The sequence below is a fragment of the Euprymna scolopes genome, chromosome 12 (genome assembly GCF_053919585.1).
Source record: "Euprymna scolopes isolate OS-2025 chromosome 12, ASM5391958v1, whole genome shotgun sequence".
NCBI classification, from domain to species: Eukaryota; Metazoa; Mollusca; class Cephalopoda; order Sepiida; family Sepiolidae; genus Euprymna; species Euprymna scolopes.
Window position 1 is genome coordinate 12,137,783 of NC_136493.1, and position 20,722 is coordinate 12,158,504.

A 20,722-nucleotide genomic window follows, 5' to 3' on the forward strand; every position below is an offset into this window, starting at 1 on the left:
AAACGAAAAGGTATAAAATTAATTATTAATGATAATATTTTTTGAAGACAATGAAAATTGAGTTTTTCAAAATAAAGAAACGGGAGAGGTCAATCATAACAAAGGAGGTAATTTGAACTCTTCAAAACTTAATTTTCACTAATTGTTTGAAGAATTTTACTTAGATATCAATGATGTTCTGAATGCTGTAGGTAGAGGCCTAACTGAAACCCGAAACTACCCCAGGACCTAAGCCATAATATCACTGATGACACACTTCAGTGCAAAAAATTCAAATGCATATATTCAAAAAGTATAAATTTGTTTAACCCAGTAATTTGAATGCGGGGGAGGGTAAATGTGTGTATACTATTTTTTTTTATAATATGTGTATATAAATATTAATCCATGGTGAATAATGTGTGCAAGTGAGAGTTATACTTATGTCTAGAAAATGATTGTGCATAAATCTTAAGTAGGTTTGAATTGATGGATGTATATTTTTTAGATGAGGATTTATAATTATTCTGTGTATTATTTGGACTATGGTTTTCATCTTAATAATAATTATAAATCCTCATCTCAAAAATATACATTCGTCATATCAAAAAACTGGAATGGACACAAAGTTATTAATATAAAACAAAAAAAAGACTTGGCGCTATTTGTAATTTTAAATTTCTAACGGCTGTGTTCGGCGGGAAAGCAAATAAACCAAACATTTTTTCACTATTCACCAATAACATCCAGTGTGAATGCACCTAAAGATGGCCGGAGGTTACATCGACCGAAACGTTGTGAAGAAAAAAAAAAAAAAAAAAAAAAAAAACCAAGATGAGAATTATAGTCCAAATAATACAAAAAATAGGTTTGAATTGTTTGCAGTAGAACTAATATGCATACATTCTGGGGGAAGGAAGATATTGAATATGGGGGGGGGGTAGAAGTTTTAAACATTACATGCAAGTCCGCTGTACATGCACTCGCCAAATGCGTTGGGATAGGGATAGGAGGGGGGGGTCATCTGATCAGAGGCAGAATAAATGACATGTTTAATGATGTTAACTTTTCGGCGCCTCCATATTTTTTTTGCTTGATCTTTCAGATGGTTTTATTTTTCGATTGCAAGGTTATTTATTTGCTCCCCCACCGAGCAAATTAGGCACAAGGCCGATTTTTTTTGTGAGGAGTGAAGGGGAAATGGGGACAAACTCCACGGGGAGTAGGGGAGCTGTATAGTGACAATTGGTATGAAGGGTTGCCCCTACATTGACCAAGGTCTTATATGTGGGGTTGCCCCCACATATGGTATTTGCTTGACACCTGCTGCCCAGGCCCCAAAGGACCGGAGTTTGATTGAATATGTTAAAGTCGAAACGTTGTTCATTCCATGTAAGTTCTTGCTAATGTTGATATAATTTTATTTTTAAACGCATTACTCGCATATTGAAAAAAATATTGGTATTATAGTTCATATTATCTATTTTGGACATAATTATATACAGTAGAACCCCGGGATACGGAATTAAAAATTAATAACAAAATACAGTACAGTATATAATAAATATGTATATAATCAAATAACATAAATAACACCGTAAGATGGGTCAAATACCATAACCACGGGCCAGAAAAACATTGTGTTCCACATTGTAATCTAAAAAAAAAAAAAAGTATCCTAGGGCCACCATATCCCGGGGTTCTACTCTGTGTGTGTGTGTATATATATATATATATATATATATATATATATACTAGCAAAAGTACCCATCGTTGACTAGGTTCAAAAACAGCCTACAGAAAATGGACTCCGATTTATGAAAGTATGATAGGTTATGAAAAGGAAGGGTCGTAAAGAGATAGCTTCAAATTTGGGGGTATCAAAACCAAAGCAAAATATGATGAAAGTAAAAATAAAATAGATAAACCCCATAATTTATTATACCATACCTGTCCACACTGAAACACTTATCACAATATTCTGTGGATCTATATTAAAAAACCTTGTTAAACTTTGTGACATATTTCCATTCTATGGAGGTCAGGCGCGAACGAACACCCCATAATTTTATTATACCATATTTCTTCAAACTGAAACATAATTATCAAAGTATACTTACACAGATAGATATGAAAAGTCTTTATTAAAGTTTGTGCCTATTTCCATTCTATGGAGGCCAGGCGCAAACGCAGACCCCACGATTTTATTATACCATCCCTATTTAAGTTAAAACATACTTATCAAAGTATTATTATGTATATCTATATCAAAAACACTTGTAAACTTTTTTTTTAATTTTAAAATTTTTTATTTCCATACTTTGTGGACCAGGCGCGTATGCAGACTCCACAATTTTAATGAATCATCACTACGCCAGATCAAACATACCCATTCCTATGTCTCGATACATCTTCTATCATTATATGTGATCAGTTTTCTATAATAGTCAACCATATAGGAGCCTATTGGTGACCAGACACCCACACAGACATTCAGCTTTATATTATAGATATATATATACAGTAGAACCCCGGGATATATATATATATATATATATATATATATATATATATATATATATATATATATATATATATATATTTCTATAGAAATATATTTTCTCATAATATATATCAATCCTTATTTAAGAAGCTCAATGTAATTACAGAGCAATATATATATATATATATATATATATATATATATATATATATATATATATATATATATATATATATAAATGAGCTAAAAAATAATAGTTTTTTTTTATAACGCAAAACTATCAAGATAGGAGCTCTACTACTGAGAAATAAAAGTTACATAGAACTTTATTAAATCAACAGGTCAATAAGGACGAAAATGAGAGGAAAACAGCAAAGAACCACTTTTGGCCATGGTATTTCGAAGCTAAATGCTTCTCATCAGAAGAGGAGAAAACCGGCATTATAACACTATATGAGTATACAAAGATTAAACCAGCTTAGGAACATTTAGGTTAGAAATTAAAAATCAAATAACTATAGGGTGAGTTAAGGGGACCATTAAATTGGATGGGGATAAAAAACAAGAAATATATATATATATATATATATATATATATATATTTGATGATTGCGACGTCTTGTCAGACGAGTGCCACTCCCCCAGTCACTGAAAGTCCATGTGCCCGAAGATAACTTTTTAGTCTTGCCAGCGACTTGCACATCCTCAAGCAGACATGACACTGAAGATGGTCATTGGTATACATGCATACATACACATATACACATACATACACACCCACACATACACCCACACAAATACATATCTATACACACATATGTACATATATATATATACATATATATGCATATATATATATATATATATTTATATACATACATAAATATACATACACATATACATATACATACATACATATAATGATGGCAGATCAGGTTGTTTTTTTTTGTTTTTTTTACAAAGGCATCACCACTTATCAAGGCTAAGAAGCCACTCAAGGATAAGGTTAACTTATATGGACCGGCTCATCAAAAACTTGTTTACATGAGACTTGAAGAACCGACATAAGTCCAGCTCAAATAAACAGAAGTTTATAGAAGCTAGAAATAATTGTAAGAGAGTGATAGAGACAGCTAAGACAGATTACTCTGAAACCACCAGAAAGCGCATCGAAGCACAGAAATTAGGAACCCGGGATTTTTGGAAAATCTACAACAGCGTAGTTAATAATGGACAGTCAATTATTCCCCCACTAACAAACAATCATGAGGTTGCTTGCACGGCAACTGACAAGGCTAATCTGCTTGCCAGTCGGTTTGCCTCAAACTCCACACTGAACTCGGTACACCACTCACTCCCTGATTTTCCTCTGCGAACAGACGCCACACTTGACGATTTGAAAATCACCCCTTCTCAGGTACATGCTATTATAAAAAACCTAGACACCTCAAAAGCATGTGGACCAGATCTCATCCCGGCTGTGCTATTAAAAAAATGCTCTGCCGAGGTTGCTCCAGTTCTGTCCAAACTTTACAATAAATGCCTTAACGAATCTTGTTTTCCCGACTGCTGGAAAACCGCCTCTGTGGTACCAGTCTTCAAGAATTCTGGTGAAAGAACTGACCCACTAAATTATCGCCCCATTAGCCTCCTCCCGCTTTTTGCCAAAATATTTGAGTCCTTAGTTAATCAAGCCCTAGTCCAGCACCTAACAGCTGCTAAACTCCTGACTGACAAACAATATGGATTCAGGCAAGCCCGTTCAACAGCAGATATCTTAACTGTAGTTTCTGAACGTATATACCGTTCATTGGATAAAACAGGGGAGGGTAGAGCGGTGGCTCTCGATATATCTAAGGCTTTTGACAGGGTATGGCACGATGGTCTTCTAAGGAAAATTAGATCATATGGAATCACTGGAAGAATTCATAATGTAATTAAATCCGTCTTAAGTAATAGAAAAATCAAAGTTGTCCTTGACGGGCATACATCCAAACAATATGACATAAATGCGGGAGTACCTCAGGGGTCTATCCTTGGACCTCTATATTCCTGATATTCATAAACGACCTCCCTGATAATATTGTTTCGGAGATGGGTATATTTGCCGATGACACCACTCTCTATAACAGATATGAGGGGAAAACAAATGAACACATATCCAAGGAAATGGCAGAAACACTAGAGGACGACCTCCAATCCGTAGTGGAATGGGGACAAAAATGGTTGGTCACATTCAATGCTGCTAAGACTAAGCTTGTTTCCTTCAATAACTACAAGAAACCTTCTCTACCACCAATAGCAATGGCCAATAACACATTGCCTGAAAGTACTTCTTTTAAACTCCTCGGCCTAACATTTACAGGGAATATGAACTGAAATAGATACATTGAGAGCGTTGCCAAGGCTGCTGCAAGGAAGGTTGGCTCCCTCTACCGTGCTAGAAAACTACTTACGCCTGCCAGTATCCTATACCTCTATAAGGCAACCATTCGCCCATGTATGGAGTACTGTTGTCACATCTGGGCTGGTGCATCTGCTGCTTGTCTCTCGCTCCTGGACAGGGTTCAAAAAAGAGTCGCCAACCTGATAAGTCCTGAACTGTCATCTAGGCTTCAACCTCTGTCCCATCGAGGAGATGTTGCATCCCTCTGCCTGTTCTACAAATACTTTAATGGTGAATGCTCTGACAAACTGCAAACACTTGTACCTCCCCGACGTAACTACCCCCGACAAACCCGGCAAGCTACTAAGTCTCATCCCTTTACAGTAGAGATCCCTAGGTGCAAGAAAGCCTTTTACTCCAATAGTTTCTTCCCCAGAACTGCGGGTCTTTGGAACTCCCTTCCGGGATTCTACTTTCCCAACTGCAATGATATGCAGAAGTTCAAGTGTAATGTTAACAAAGATCTTTCTACTCTTCTCCCTTCATAATGACCCCGCTAATTAATTCCCTAATAGTAGCCCCCTGCTTCAAAGTGGCACTGTGCCTTGTTTGGGGTGAAGATTGAATAAAAAAAAAAAAAAAAAAAATTAAAAAAAAACATATTGTAGTCAGCTGGAAAGCAGGAAAACAGAAGACAATTCCATAGGCGTAATAATTATTTTACTTAAATTTGATTTAACAAGAGAACAAACTTTTTAATACGTTAACCAAATAAACTAGGGGGAAAAAAAACAATGCAAGACCAGATGAAATCAATCTAGTTCAATCAGAGTTGGGAAATATTCTATGACCTGACCAACCTAGTTGTGCTAGAATTCAAAAAGTAACCAACGCCTGTGCAGACTCATATTAACATACTGTGTGTTGTATTTGACTTACTATTATTTATTGCATACTTATATATTATTATACTATATTATTATACTATATTATTATTAGTTATTACATACTTCCAGCTTGTCAGGCCAACACGCATCACAACTTTTCCATCGCCACAGGACTTTTTTCTTTTTTCTTTTTATAAACAAATGTCTGAGAGAGTATTAGTACAAAGATATTATTGGAGAGTTTTTCTCAGTTCAAAATGTTGAGATCCAGCAACAAGCAAGAGAAAGATAGCGAGCAACAAGTCAAACTGCAGACTAGCTTAATGCAGGTACTGGTCTTCTGCTTTATGGTATTTTAAAGCAGAGATTTGCTTCTCCCAGAGGGGTTGCCTTCACCACGGCTTATGGGAGCCCTCTCCATCCCAATGCTATTCGATCCATGTCTGGGAGTAAGGTTTCTGGGCACCAGAGCATATTCCACACACCGTTGGTTCATGCACCCTGCAGCTGACAGGGTCTAAGCTTCTCTGGAGGTTTTTGTCAGGGTTACCTCACCCTTAGCCTTTGGTTAAAGAACCTTGGCCCACAAGGTAGTGAGGGTCTAGTTATACAGCGCCGCATACACGCTGTTCATCAGAGTCCTAACAATAAATAAATAAAAAGAAACCCAATGCACACAACACATAAAACAGGTGGTCATGAGTTGCAGTGTCTGTGCAAATGCCAAACCGAAGGAGCGTCCAAAATGGCAAAACTCTCCAACGATCATGACGACGATGATGATGGGTTCAATTAAATTAATTTAATTAATTTGCTTTTATCTATTCATGTTCAAATCAATGTAAATAAATTAATACATAAGCAAAAACAATACATGTATGACAGAAACGATACGTGTAATGGGCGGACCTTGGTCACGATCTTCTGTTAATAAAAGTTTGTATTGGAAAAACCGTTTTTAAGGACGCCAGGTTTCTTTGATGCTTACGACAATGATGATGATGAAGACATAAATGAAGTAAAACATATGTAAAAAACAATACATGTCCGACAGATACGTGTAATGGGCAGACATTGGTCATGATCTTCTGTTTAAAAAAAAATACGTTCATATTGGAAAATACATTTTTTATCAAATATATATATACATATATATATGACTACTTCATTTACTCATATAAAATTAATATACGAAAGTATAAATTTATGTGTAAACTTTAAATATTTATTTCAAAAGTGCTCAATACATAGGTAGAGCTAGTTTGTAAGTTATAAAATATATATGGCGATTAAGCTATACTGAATATTCCGCGTTTCATCCACTCTAGGACTCTTCAGGCTTATGCACGAATTTTGTGGTTGTCTGTCGTTTTAATATACGCTCCTTCTATTGAGATTTTAGTTAGCCAATCAGCTTTCTAGTATCCACCGCACCCTTCCTATCAGCCAATGAACATGCACTTATCAGACAAAGCCCTATTTGACCTCTGGTTACCTGTTCCTTTGTGTGTGCTCTATTTAGCCTGGATATCTAATTTCTTGACCTGTTTTAAATCTACGTTAGTGTTTTTTGTTTTTTTTATGTTAGTTTATATATAAATATATATATGTACATACATATATGCACATATACATATATATACATACATATATGTGTGATCGTTTATGTATAGTCATGTTTAATTTATATATATATTTATATATAAACTACCATAAAAAACACTAACCTAGATTTAAAACAGGTCAAAAAACTAGATATCCAGGCTAAATAGAGCACACACAAAGGAACAGGTCAAGCAGAGGTCAAATAGGCCTTTGTCCAGTAAGTGCATGTTCATTGGCTGATAGGAAGGCAGCGGTGGATACTAGAAACCTGATTGGCTAACTAAAATCTCAATAGAAGGTGCATATATAAAAACGACAGACAACTACAAAATTCGCACATAAGCTTGAAGAGTCCACAGTGGATGAAACATGAAATATTCAGTGTAGCTTAATCGCCATATATATTTTATAACTTACTATATATATATATATATATATTATAACTTACTATATATATTATTACTATATATATATATATTATAACTTACTATATATATATATATGTTATAACTTACTATATATATATATATAACTTTATATATATATATATTATAACTTACTATATATATATATATATATTATAATTTACTATATATATATAACTTACTATATATATATATAACTTACTATATATATAACTTACTATATATATATATATTATAACTTACTATATATATATATATTATTACTATATATATATATTATAACTTACTATATATATATATTATAACTTACTATATATATATTATAACTTACTATATATATATATATTATAACTTTATATATATATATTATAACTTACTATATATATATATATTATAACTTTATATATATATATTATAACTTACTATATATATATATATATTATAACTTTATATATATATATATATAACTATATATATATAACTTACTATATATATATATTATAACTTACTATATATATATATATTATAACTTACTATATATATATATATATTATAACTAACTATATATATAATAACTTACTATATATATATATTATAACTTACTATATATATATATTATAACTTACTATATATATATATTATAACTTACGATATATATATATTATAACTTACTATATATATATATATTATAACTTACTATATATATATATATTATAACTTACTATATATATATATATATAACTTACTATATATATATATATATATAACTTACTATATGTATATATATTATATAACTTACTATATATATATAACTTGCTATATATATATACAACTTACTATATATATATATAACTTACTATATATATATATATAACTTACTATATATATATATATAACTTACTATATATATATATAACTTACTATATATATATATCTATATTATAACTTACTATATATATATATATATTATAACTTACTATATATATATATATATCTATATTATAACTTACTATATATATATATCTATATTATAACTTACTATATATATATATCTATATTATAACTTACTATATATATTATAACTTACTATATATATACATATATTATAACTTACTATATATATACATCTATATATATATATATATATTATAACTTACTATATATATACATCTATATATATATAACATAACTTACTATATATATACATCTATATATATATATATAACTTACTATATATATACATCTATATATATATATATAACTTACTATATATATACATAACTTACTATATATATATACATCTATATATATATATATTATAACTTACTATATATATATATATATATATATTATAACTTACTATATATATATATATTATAACTTACTATATATATATATATTATAACTTACTATATATATATATATTATAACTTACTATATATATATATATATTATAACTTACTATATATATATATATAACTTACTATATATATATATATTATAACTTACTATATATATATATATTATAACTTACTATATATATATATATTATAACTTACTATATATATATATATTATAACTTACTATATATATATATTATAGCTTACTATATATATATATATATTATAGCTTACTATACATATATATATATATTATAGCTTACTATACATATATATATATTATAACTTACTATATATATATATCTATATTATAACTTACTATATATATATATATCTATATTATAACTTACTATATATATATATCTATATTATAACTTACTATATATATATATATATATATAACTTACTATATATATATATCTATCTATATATATTATAACTTACTATATATATATATATATAACTTACTATATATATATAACTTACTATATATATATATATATATATATATATATATATAAAATGACAAAACTTTATATTCCAAAATACATGATGTTGAAAATTTTTATATTTTATACCTTTACATCAGTTGATCCTCACAGTTCTTGATAGTGTCTGTTTCGTAGCGCAAAATCAATCACTTAATTATTATATCAATCAGTGAATCTATTATGCCCTTAACTTATCAGAAGAAATAGCAACAATCAATCAAACAAAAGGAATTAGATACAACATGGTGAGAATCCGAAAATTTGGAAGAGAAGCTGCAGTTACCTTCATATTTTACCATTACGCCGTCTTGGATTTAATCAAACCATGTATTTTGGAATATAAATTTTTGTCATTTATTCTATATATTGCTCTGTATTCACATTGAGCTTCTTATATAAGGATTGGTATATAATAAGAAAAATATATTTCTCCAGAAATATATATATATATGTATATACATATATATATGTATATGTATATATATATATATGGAAATATATATATATATATGTATATATATATATGGAAATATCCATATGTATATATATGGAAATATATATATGTATATAATAATAACTATATATATATATGTATATATATATATATGGAAATATATATATTTATATATATGGAAATATATATATGTATATATATGGAAATATATATCTATATATATAAAAATGTAAAGTTGGTTCGTTCTAAACGAATAAAACCATATTTCTACGTTACCAATTTATTTGAAATTTTCAGACAACCCATTTTTAGATACGAGGTATGTTTTTATGTTATTAAAATAAATTTACCTCGCGAATTATTAAAATTAAAATATTAAATAAAATAAATATATTTTTTTAACCGTTACTGCGAATATGTTCTGTTGATAAAACTGAACTTCCGGTTCGATTCATTTCACAACCATGAATTGACGAAAGATTTCATTTTCTGTTAACTCGATAAGTAAAAAAAAAACAAAAAAAAACTTACTCATGCAGAGAGTGATCCGTGCTGAAATAATGTTATTATTTAAAAAGCCATTCTTACAATTGAATAAAAACATATCATAAACTTTAATTAAACGTGGAAAACGATTTTTAAAAAATAGCGTGGATCACTCTCTGCATTAGCACACACACACACACACACACACACACACACACACACACACACACACACACACACAAAAAAAATCCCATATTTAAAAAAATTTAAATTCATTTATGTACTTACCAATTTTTTAATTTTATTTATGTTAAGGCTTTTCACTCATAAAACATTACGTTTTAATTGTTTTGTTTCTTTTCACGGCATTGTTTACATAAAAAAGTTTGTTTTAACTTTTTCTAAACTATTTCATTTTTACGACATGCCTCAACGTATTATAAACACCCTAACCCCCATGTTAAAAAAAAAAACGCCCTTCCATAAACCTCGAAAGCCGTTCTTAATATGGGGAGGTTGTTCATTCCGAAAACCGTTTTAACATGGGGAAGTTAGGGTGTTTATAATATGCTGGGGCGAGTCGTAAATAAAATTAACGAAGTTGCTATCTATTATTTATTGCAAAAATTGCTTGAAATTTATTTATTTGACAAAAAAATTACATTTTGGTACTTCTTGGGCGTTGAGTTCCATGGCGACCAGTAGAAAAAAATAATAGTCGCTCCCTTAGTCTCCCACCCCATCCGCACGTAACATATTTTATTTACTGACGTTGCCGTAACTAAACGATTATTTGTCACATTTACAAACATTTATTTATTTTGAAAAAAGTTTTACTTTTTATGAATATTAAAAGAAAAATGGGTACTCATACAGAGAGTGATCCATGCTGAAATAATAACGTTATTATTTAAAAAGCCATTCTTAACATGTGGAGGGGAGGTTGTTTTGTACCTATTCTGTACTTTAACCTTGCAATTGAATAAAAAAAAAAACACGATTTAAAAAATAGCGCGGATCATTCTCTGCATTAGCACCGAAAAATGTTACTAAACATTTATTAATAATTTCTCACTTTTACAAACATTTAATTTTAAATTTCTTTTTAAATGACGACTTTTATCGACTTCAATAAAGTGCCCAGTTCTTAACTTAAGGAGAAAAAAAACCCGTTCCAATAATTAGAATTTTTTTTTTATTTTAAACAGTTCAAATAATTAGAATTTTAAAAAATAAACAGTTCAAATTTTTGATAATTCAACAGTTCAAATAATTGGAATTTTACAAAATAAACAGTTCAAATAATTAGAATTTAAAAACAAAAAAAACAGTCCACATGATTAGAATAGGTCCACGTGGTTAGTTTACCCTGTAAAATTCTGTGATTTGTTTCACAATATTTGTAAAAGCATCTGTCTGTGACATATCGCATATTTTAGAGTTAGGGTAATTTTCTGCCTCGACACCGCCTACGTAAAACGGCCTCTCCCCAAACTCAGAACGAGGCGGACGTCGGGACCATTTCCGTAAAGGATAACCCCCCTTTTTTTTTTAATAATATTTTCGGGTGAGTATGCTGACAACAAATATCAGTTAAATTTGGCAAATAGCCCCCCCCCTCCAAAAGTGGTGTTTATTCTGGAAGCTGTTCTAAAGATGAGGAGGTTGGGGGGGGGGGGTGATGGGGGTGATTATAAGGTGGACCTAATCTAAAAAAAAAAACAAAACAAAAAAAAAAACAAGTTTTTTATGCGCACATAAGCAACTATTTTTTTATTAACTTTTTTTTTTACTTTTTTATTTAAAAATTAGTAAATTTCAATGAATAGAATAATAAATCATTTATCATTAATGTGTTTTTGGTTTTGTGCTGAATTAAACTTTTTTTTTTTCATTACAACAATAATGAACCAATTTAAATCTTCCGGCATGCATTTAAGGGTTACGAAATTATCAATAAATCGTTTAGTTACTAAGCCAACGTCAGTAAATAAAAAAATGTTACGTGCGCATGCATTAGCCTTGACTGGGGGGGGGGGCTCAGGGAGCGACCATTAAATAATTATGCTGGTCGCTATGGTACTCAACGCCCAAGGAGTACCTAAAGTGGCACTTATGCACTTATGTTATCGTGCTATTTTTTTAAATAGTATTTTCCTGTTAAATTCAAATTTTACAATATGTTTTTCTTTTATTAATTTGTTAAGTGAAAGTACAGATAATCCGGTCGGTTTCTAATGCGATGAAAATCTAGCCCCCCCCCCCTCCAAAAAAAAGGGGTACTTTGGATAATAACAAAACATTAAAATTGCCTCAGTCTCGAAAGATTTCTTCTCTACTGAACGAGGAAAAAAACGGTGAAGTGTAGTTCACCTTCTGTTTCTCTCCCCCTCTCTCTTCCTCTCTTAATATCTCTCTTTATCCATCTCTCCCTTTCCCTCTCTCAATCTATCTTTCTCTCTATATCACCCTCTCCATCTCTCTTTGAGCCCCTTTCTCTCTCTAACTCCCTCTATCTCTCTCCTTTCCTCTGTCTCATCCCTCTCTGTTTCTAACTCTCCCCCTCTCTCTGTTTATCTATCAATCCCTTTATCTCTCTATCTCCTTCTCTTTCTCTATTTTCCTCTCACTGTCTCTTTTCTATCTATATATCTTCCTCTCTATCTGTCCATCTCTAATCCCTCATCCTATTTTAGTCTCCTAAATTAATTACAGTGAATAAGGCATTGTCAAAACATGGATAAATCCTATTTTAGTCACCTAATTTACTGACTGTGAGAATAGAAGTTATTTGGAAATTACTGCTACCTTGAACAGCACCAGAAGTAACTGGTAAAACCTTTCTAATTAAGTTGATTTTGGCAGCCATTTGGTAACAAAATGACATAGCCTTAGCCCTTGCTGCATGAGGAATACCTGCGACCTTGCTGCCAAGTAGAAGAATTATTTATTCTACTTTAAAACATTCAATTTTTCAAAAATCTCATGTTCGACATCTCCAAAACATCCAATATGGAGAAAAATATTGCAGAAATGCAAACTTATTGTTTTAGGATGAAGGCACAATGGTACGCAAAAAATCACTTGAGGCTCTTGGTCGATCCTTGCAAGATTTGCATGGCAATGTCAGACCATTTGGGAATGCAGTAATATGGCTTGCAGGAGATTTCAGACAAATGTTACCTGTTATTCTTCAATCAACACCAGCAGATGAAATAAATGCTTGCCTCAAATACTCTACTTTTTTGTTCCATGTGAAGACATTAAACTTAACTCAAAATATGCATGTACAATTGCAGACTGTTCGATTCGCACAAAAACTTTTGCATCACTTGTGGGAAATTGGGTACGAAAAAGTGCCAGCTGATCAGAGTTAAGGGCAAAATTCTTTGACTTTTAACTTCTGTAATTTCTGTTTATTTCATCAAAAGAATAGTTAGTTTAAAAGGTTTTTGCAGATATTCAAATTATAAGAATTCCATTTGACTGAGTTAATGAGCTATTCTTGCAGGTCAATACAAAGATGCCCATGAACTTAACGCTATTATTCAATGTAAAATTCCAAGTGAGGTAGTCAAATACAAATCCATCGACACTGTTGTGAAAGCAGATAAAGTGGTTAATTATCCAACAGTTATATTTGCCAGGGATGCCACCGCATGTATTGTGTAATCAGAGTTTTTTTTTTCTGTCTGTTTCGATTTACTCAAAACCGCACACACCTCGTCTTCTCATGTATCGTTCTCTTCTTCCTCTTCTACTTCTTGCTCTTTTTCTTCTTTTTTCTTCTCAGTCGTCAGAAGCGTCGTCTTTGTCTTGACTACGTTTTTCCTTCTCCCTTCTTGCTCACAGTGACCCGTTTTTATGCTAAGCTGAACTCTCGTGTGTGCGAGAGAACACGAGATTTTGCGTGATTACTTGGTAATATTAACCGGCCGCCGCCATCTTGCCATTGTTCTTTGGACGTGCCCGCTTTGCAGAGTGCACACCTCGAGCGTTTGTCAGGTAAGCCCGTCTGTTCGCAATTTATTACACACTCCCCCCTGATCTCATTATTACAGAAAGAGCAGGGAGGCGGTGGCCTTTTTCTTCGAGTGCTTCTTCGGAGAGGGGGATTCGGGGCTTCATCATCGTTTGCGCTGTCTTCCGTGACACGAAGGTCGGCGAACCTAAAGCTGAGCATCGCAGTATCACTGTCCGGGTCTTCATCATCAGCAGGAGGGTCAGTACTTTGAAGGCTACCACTCTCAGTGTCGCTGTGCGTTGAAGCCGTCATGAACCAGAATGATGGGTCGCTGGTCACGGATTCAATTTCACTATCTTCGTCAAGCAGCAGCTGCGTTTGGAATACTGATCTTAAGTCTTTAATATGACGAGGTACTCCATCAACTCGCACCGCCTGCGGGCTGATCACTTCAGTGACATGACCGGTTCCGTAGTGAGTCGTGCACTGGCCTTGGGGTTTTTTAACCCAGACGAACGACATCTCTCTCTTTTATGTTCTTTTGTGGTGGCTCCGGTTCGGGTAGTGAGCTGCTCTCCAAACCTCTCACCCTGACACGGTATGTATGTAGCGCGTTGGCTGGCGCGGTGGAGGGTGAAACATCGTCCTTAGGGGTGACGTTGTACCAATAGACTGCTTTAGGTACCGTACACCCCTTCCACGCTGCGATTGTCTTAACAGTTCTGTGATTGCGCTCAATAATCCCGTTTCCACTGGGAACATGGGCACACCGAAAACGCAGATGGATACCCCAGCCTCTGCAAACTGTTTAAACGGCTCACTAACAAAAGCGGGGCCATTGTCGGTGAGTATCTCAGAAGGAGGGCCACGCTCGAGGAACACACCTTCCAACTCATGGATAATGGCAGCCGCGTCCTGCCGGCGGAGGGGCCGCCACAATGAAAACCTAGATGGTCCACAGTCGATAAGCGTCAAAAAATGCCTCCCGTTGTAGTGCGTTATGTCCATCGCAATCCTATCCCAATTACGCTTCACACTGAGTATTCCCTTCTTTCACCGGACAGGTGCTGGGTCGATCGATCGGCAGGTGTTGCAGCTTCCCACAACAGATTTCACAGCCCTCCGAGACACAGAGGGGTCAACCAATCTGGCGAAGTAAAGTGTTTGGTTTACACCGGGGTGCCCGCTTTGGCAATGGACATCATTAATATGCTCCGGGCTGAGTCTATGTCCCACTGCAGCGCAATTTACAGTTGCTGACTCGTTCACTTCTTTTGGCAGGTCTAGCCAACGGCGTGGCACTCTGGTCAGACAATCCGCCTGATTCAAACAGGACTGCACCAGTGTCACATCTATGACCAAGTCGTATTCCTTAGTGGTTTCGGTTAGGGTAGCAAGCCGCCTCCGGATCAACATTTCGGCCGACGCCTTCGTTGTCAGACGTGCTTTTCCGTTCAAGGCATTGGTCATCCACCGATGCACACACGTGGAATCCGTGATGATGTGAAGGATTCTAGCCTGCCACTGAAGCGCTAGATTGACTCCTTTCAATGTAGCATCGAGTTCAGCTAGGTTTATATGCTTGGCGTCATTCTCCGGCCGAAGCCAGCAGGCATCTTCTATTATCCTTCCGTCGATGGCCAGAGCAACGCCAAGGGCAAGTGAGCTGGCGTCTACCCAAACTGTAAATTCACTCCCATCGACGCACCAGCTCCCCCGTACAGGGTCATCATTGGTCACTCTGGCCACAACTTCCACCAGCATGCTTCGGAGGGCAGGATCATGCACCTCATCGTCCCATCCAGTTGACATAGAAGTTGCCCGTCGCTTTATGGCCGCTACAGCCACTCGGAGCCACCCACACACAGGGAAGTGACCCACCAATTTTCCGCAAATGGAAAACGTGCTCCGACGTGTGATGGTAGATGGGATTTCCGGAATTTCACCACTCCTTCCCCATTGAAGGCCATCTGCACTTCCGCTCACCTGCAGTCCAAGCACTTTCGCCCCGTCCTGTAGCCGCTCCGGCTCCTTGCACGACAATCCGAAGTGCTCGAAGTGTTCTTTGACCGCCTGGGCAGACAGGAGGCTCTCATTGACAAAAATGTCGTCTATATACGACGATGTCGCATGTTGCCCCGCTTCATCTTGACGCCGGATCGCCTGCATGATTGCTGTCATGATGTTAGGGGCTACATTCAGGCCGAATCCTAGCCTGGTCAAGCAATAGCGAGTTCCTTTGATCACCACCGTCTGGAACGGCCACAGCGATTTCTCAACACGTATTTGCAAGTATGCTCTTCGCAAGTCCAGTATGGCTGCTTCCGCACCCTGCCGCCGCCACTCCCGTAGTTTATGAGCACAGACATCAGCCCCCGCAGTGTGTGGGTCAACGTATTCATTAAGTTCCCGGTAATCAAGAACAGGTCGAACTTTCTGCTTGTTCTCTTGTCTGACAGCCATCAGGGGAATTAGCCCCCGCGGGGGCCCGAGCTCATCCTCTGGGTATGGAACTAACCAGCCATTATCCAGCCACACTTGAAGTTCTGCCTCGTACTGCCCCCTAAGCCACGCAGGAGGGGGATACTCTGTAAGTCGATTCCGCAATGACACTGGTGGCTGGTCACCTGCCCATTTCCAGGACGCTGTCCAAGTGTTTGTGCCCTTATCGTATTCTGCATGGAAGTCGGGTTCATCGAGAGTGATTGCTGCACACATTTGTTTGTTTGGTCGAGAGAAGCTCACATCACCGGCGCCGTTCATAGTAATTCCGCCTAGCTGTGTGATAGCGTCCATTCCAAGGAGAAGGTCATATCCGAGCAGCTCCCCATCGACCACTAACACCGTCACAGCAACCGGAGAGCCATTGCCAATGCTGATATGAACAACGCTGACCCCACAACACACCAATGAGCCTTGGCCGACAGTAAGTACAGGGATCCTTCGTTTCTTCCATGTGGTGCAATATTCCTTTCGAAGAAGGGTTTGGGTACAGCTAGTGTCAACCAGCGCTGAACGTTCACATCCATCAACTTGAACTGTTACTGCAGGCAGCGCTTTGTTCAATGCCGTGTTGGGGAGGTTGCTAGCGCTGCGGCGTCCTCCCCTTGCCCGTTTCCCGGACAATTCCGCGCTATGTGGCCTGGCTTATTGCATTGGTTACACCGTATTACTTGTCATGCTCCATAATTAGGGGTGTGCCTTGTACCGCTTTTGCAGTCTCTGGAAAAGTGGTTGGGGCCACCACAGGTATAGCATCGTAGACCCTTCGTTGGCGAGTCCAGAGTGTCAACAGCTGCGGAGACTAGTTCTCGATCGTCTTTCAAGATGTTTCGTGCTCTCGCCAATAACTCCTCCAATCCAATCTCAGTGAGTCTTGACGATGCTCGCAGCAGTCAGTCGACTTGCCTCATCCGGAAGTCCCGACAAAAAGGCGCATGCCAATATGCGATCACTTGCACCGCCGAAGGGAGTGGCAAGCTTCTTCAAGTCGGCCATGTAGACATCCACTGTCTCCCCCGGCCCAAGTCGGCGTTCGGAAAACTGCCTCCAGGCGACAAAAGGGTCTGTACCAAATGCCCCGTATAGCGCTTGTGTAATCTGCTCCATGGTCGGATCCTCCCCTAGCTGCTGGTACACAGCATAAGCCCCTTTAGTGAGTCTCAATGGGATAACCATAGCTGGGTCTTTAATCTTGCACAACCGGCAAACGCGCTCAGCCTTTTCCAGCCATTCGACCACCGAGGGACCAGTGGGGGAGCCATCGAATTCCGGAATTAATCTGATGTCAAATTTCTCCATACCAAAGCCGAGATAGCTTGTAATCAGAGTTTTTTTTTTCTGTCTGTTTCGATTTACTCAAAACCGCACACACCTCGTCTTCTCATGTATCGTTCTCTTCTTCCTCTTCTACTTCTTGCTCTTTTTCTTCTTTTTTCTTCTCAGTCGTCAGAAGCGTCGTCTTTGTCTTGACTACGTTTTTCCTTCTCCCTTCTTGCTCACAGTGACCCGTTTTTATGCTAAGCTGAACTCTCGTGTGTGCGAGAGAACACGAGATTTTGCGTGATTACTTGGCAATATTAACCGGCCGCCACCATCTTGCCATTTTTCTTTGGACGTGCCCGCTTTGCAGAGTGCACACCTCGAGCGTTTGTCAGGTAAGCCCGTCTGTTCGCAATTTATTACACATATTGCAACTGAAATTTGGTGTACTAATTATCATGTTGTGAAATATAAACCAATCCAAGCTTTGCAATGGCACATAGCTTGCAGTAAACAAAAATTAACAAACAATATCATAGAAACAACAATCTTAACAGGACCTTTCACAGATGAATATATCTTCATTCCATGCATTCCTATGATTCCACCGGATACATCATTACACTTTAGCAAATTGCACTTTCCAATTTTATTGTCATTTGCAATAACCATCAACAAAGCACAGGGAACAATCTTTACAATTGTGGGCCTTACAGTTACACACTGACTGTTTTTTCACATGGACAATTTATGTTACATATTCAAGAGTCACCAAACCGGAAAACCTCTATATCAGCTAAGAAAATGGAACAACAAAAACTGTACCCATGCAAAATGGAAATTTAAACCTATAAGAAACATGCTTTTTCTCATTTTGGAACTTTTTCCATTGCGCCAATTTGAGCCACAGCAACACGTGGCAAGGTACAAAATTTCATCATGACAAGTTTCAAGAAAAAATACACGATTAAACCCGGTTCTCCAACTTCCAACGTAGACCCCTACTACCATGTCTCCTTCTCCAACATCAGGGGTCTTCGTTCTAACCTTCTAGAGGTTGAAACCCAATTACAGGAGACTAAACCAGACCTTTTATTTTTAAGTGAAACTGGCATTGGACAGGCTATTTCCCTAGATGAGTTTGCAATTACAGGATACTCCAACTTAACTTCTAAATCTGACCCCCAAGATCGCCATGGGCATGGAATATGTGCCTATATTAAAGATAGCTTTCCATGTGGGAGGGACATCTCCAGGGAAGATCCTAACTTACCCTATATGTGCTTCCGGGTTGCTTTAGCTCACACTACTGCATTTATATTTACTCTCTATCGCCCCCACAACAGCGGAGTTACTATCTTTCAAAGCATATCTGAGAAAATTGACCAAGTCCTATCTGCTTATCCTTCAGCTAACATTCACGTATGTGGAGACTTCAATGTTCACAATGTCGAATGGTTGACCCACTCAAACAAGACCGATGATGAGGGGAGGTTCTGTCATGATTTCTCCATTGCCTACGACCTCACTCAGATTGTTCAGGAACCTACCCGTGTGCCCGATAATGACGGCCAGTATGCGAGCCTACTAGACCTTTTTCTCACAACATGCCCTGAACTATGTTCAGTTTCTGTTCTGTCGCCTCTTGGATCTTCCGACCACTCTGTTGTATCAATTAAGATAAAAATGAAATGTAATAAGTCCCCAGACGTACCTCTTCATCGTACAGTATATCGATACACTAAGGCTGACTGGGATAGCTTCCGTACATTTATATCTGATCTACCTCTGCATTCCATGTTTAAAAAGGATGTGTCCTCTATAGTATTAGACCTGACTGAATGGTTAATTGTAGGTATTGACCATTTCATACCCTCTAAAAAGTTTCAGCAAAAACCTAACAGCCAGCCATGGTTCTCTCCAGAATGTGCTGCTGCCATTGCGCACAGAAATCACTTTTTCCACTGCTTCAAACGTAATAGATGTATGCAAACTAAAGCCGTTTTCAGGACTGCCAGCAACCATTGTAAGAAAGTAATAAGGAACGCAAGAGAGTTGTATGCTCAATCTGTTAAGTCGAAAGTAGCTGAGCAGCGGCTTGGTTCCCACCAGTTTTGGCAAATAGCAAACAGAATCCTGAACAGAAGCGTGTGCTCCATCCCAACTATTATCAATGGACCTGAGGTAATCTCGTCAGCATCAGACAAAGCCAAACTCTTTGTCAAGAACTTTGCAGCTAATTCTACCCTTTGCGACCAAGACCGCCAACCCCCAATATTTCCTCCTGTATCAGAAAACATGCTATGTGATATACGTATATCTGTACGTGATGTTGCAAAGCTAATCAAAAACCTTGATTCGAGTAAAGCAACTGGCCCGG

General features: G+C 36.0%; 1 protein-coding gene across 1 annotated transcript in view; it reads right to left on the minus strand.

Annotated features, from left to right (window-relative positions):
• Positions 1 to 20,722, minus strand: part of LOC145291189 (putative sodium-coupled neutral amino acid transporter 11) — a 252,395-nt gene that overhangs the window by 190,379 nt on the left and 41,294 nt on the right. The window lies entirely within an intron of this gene.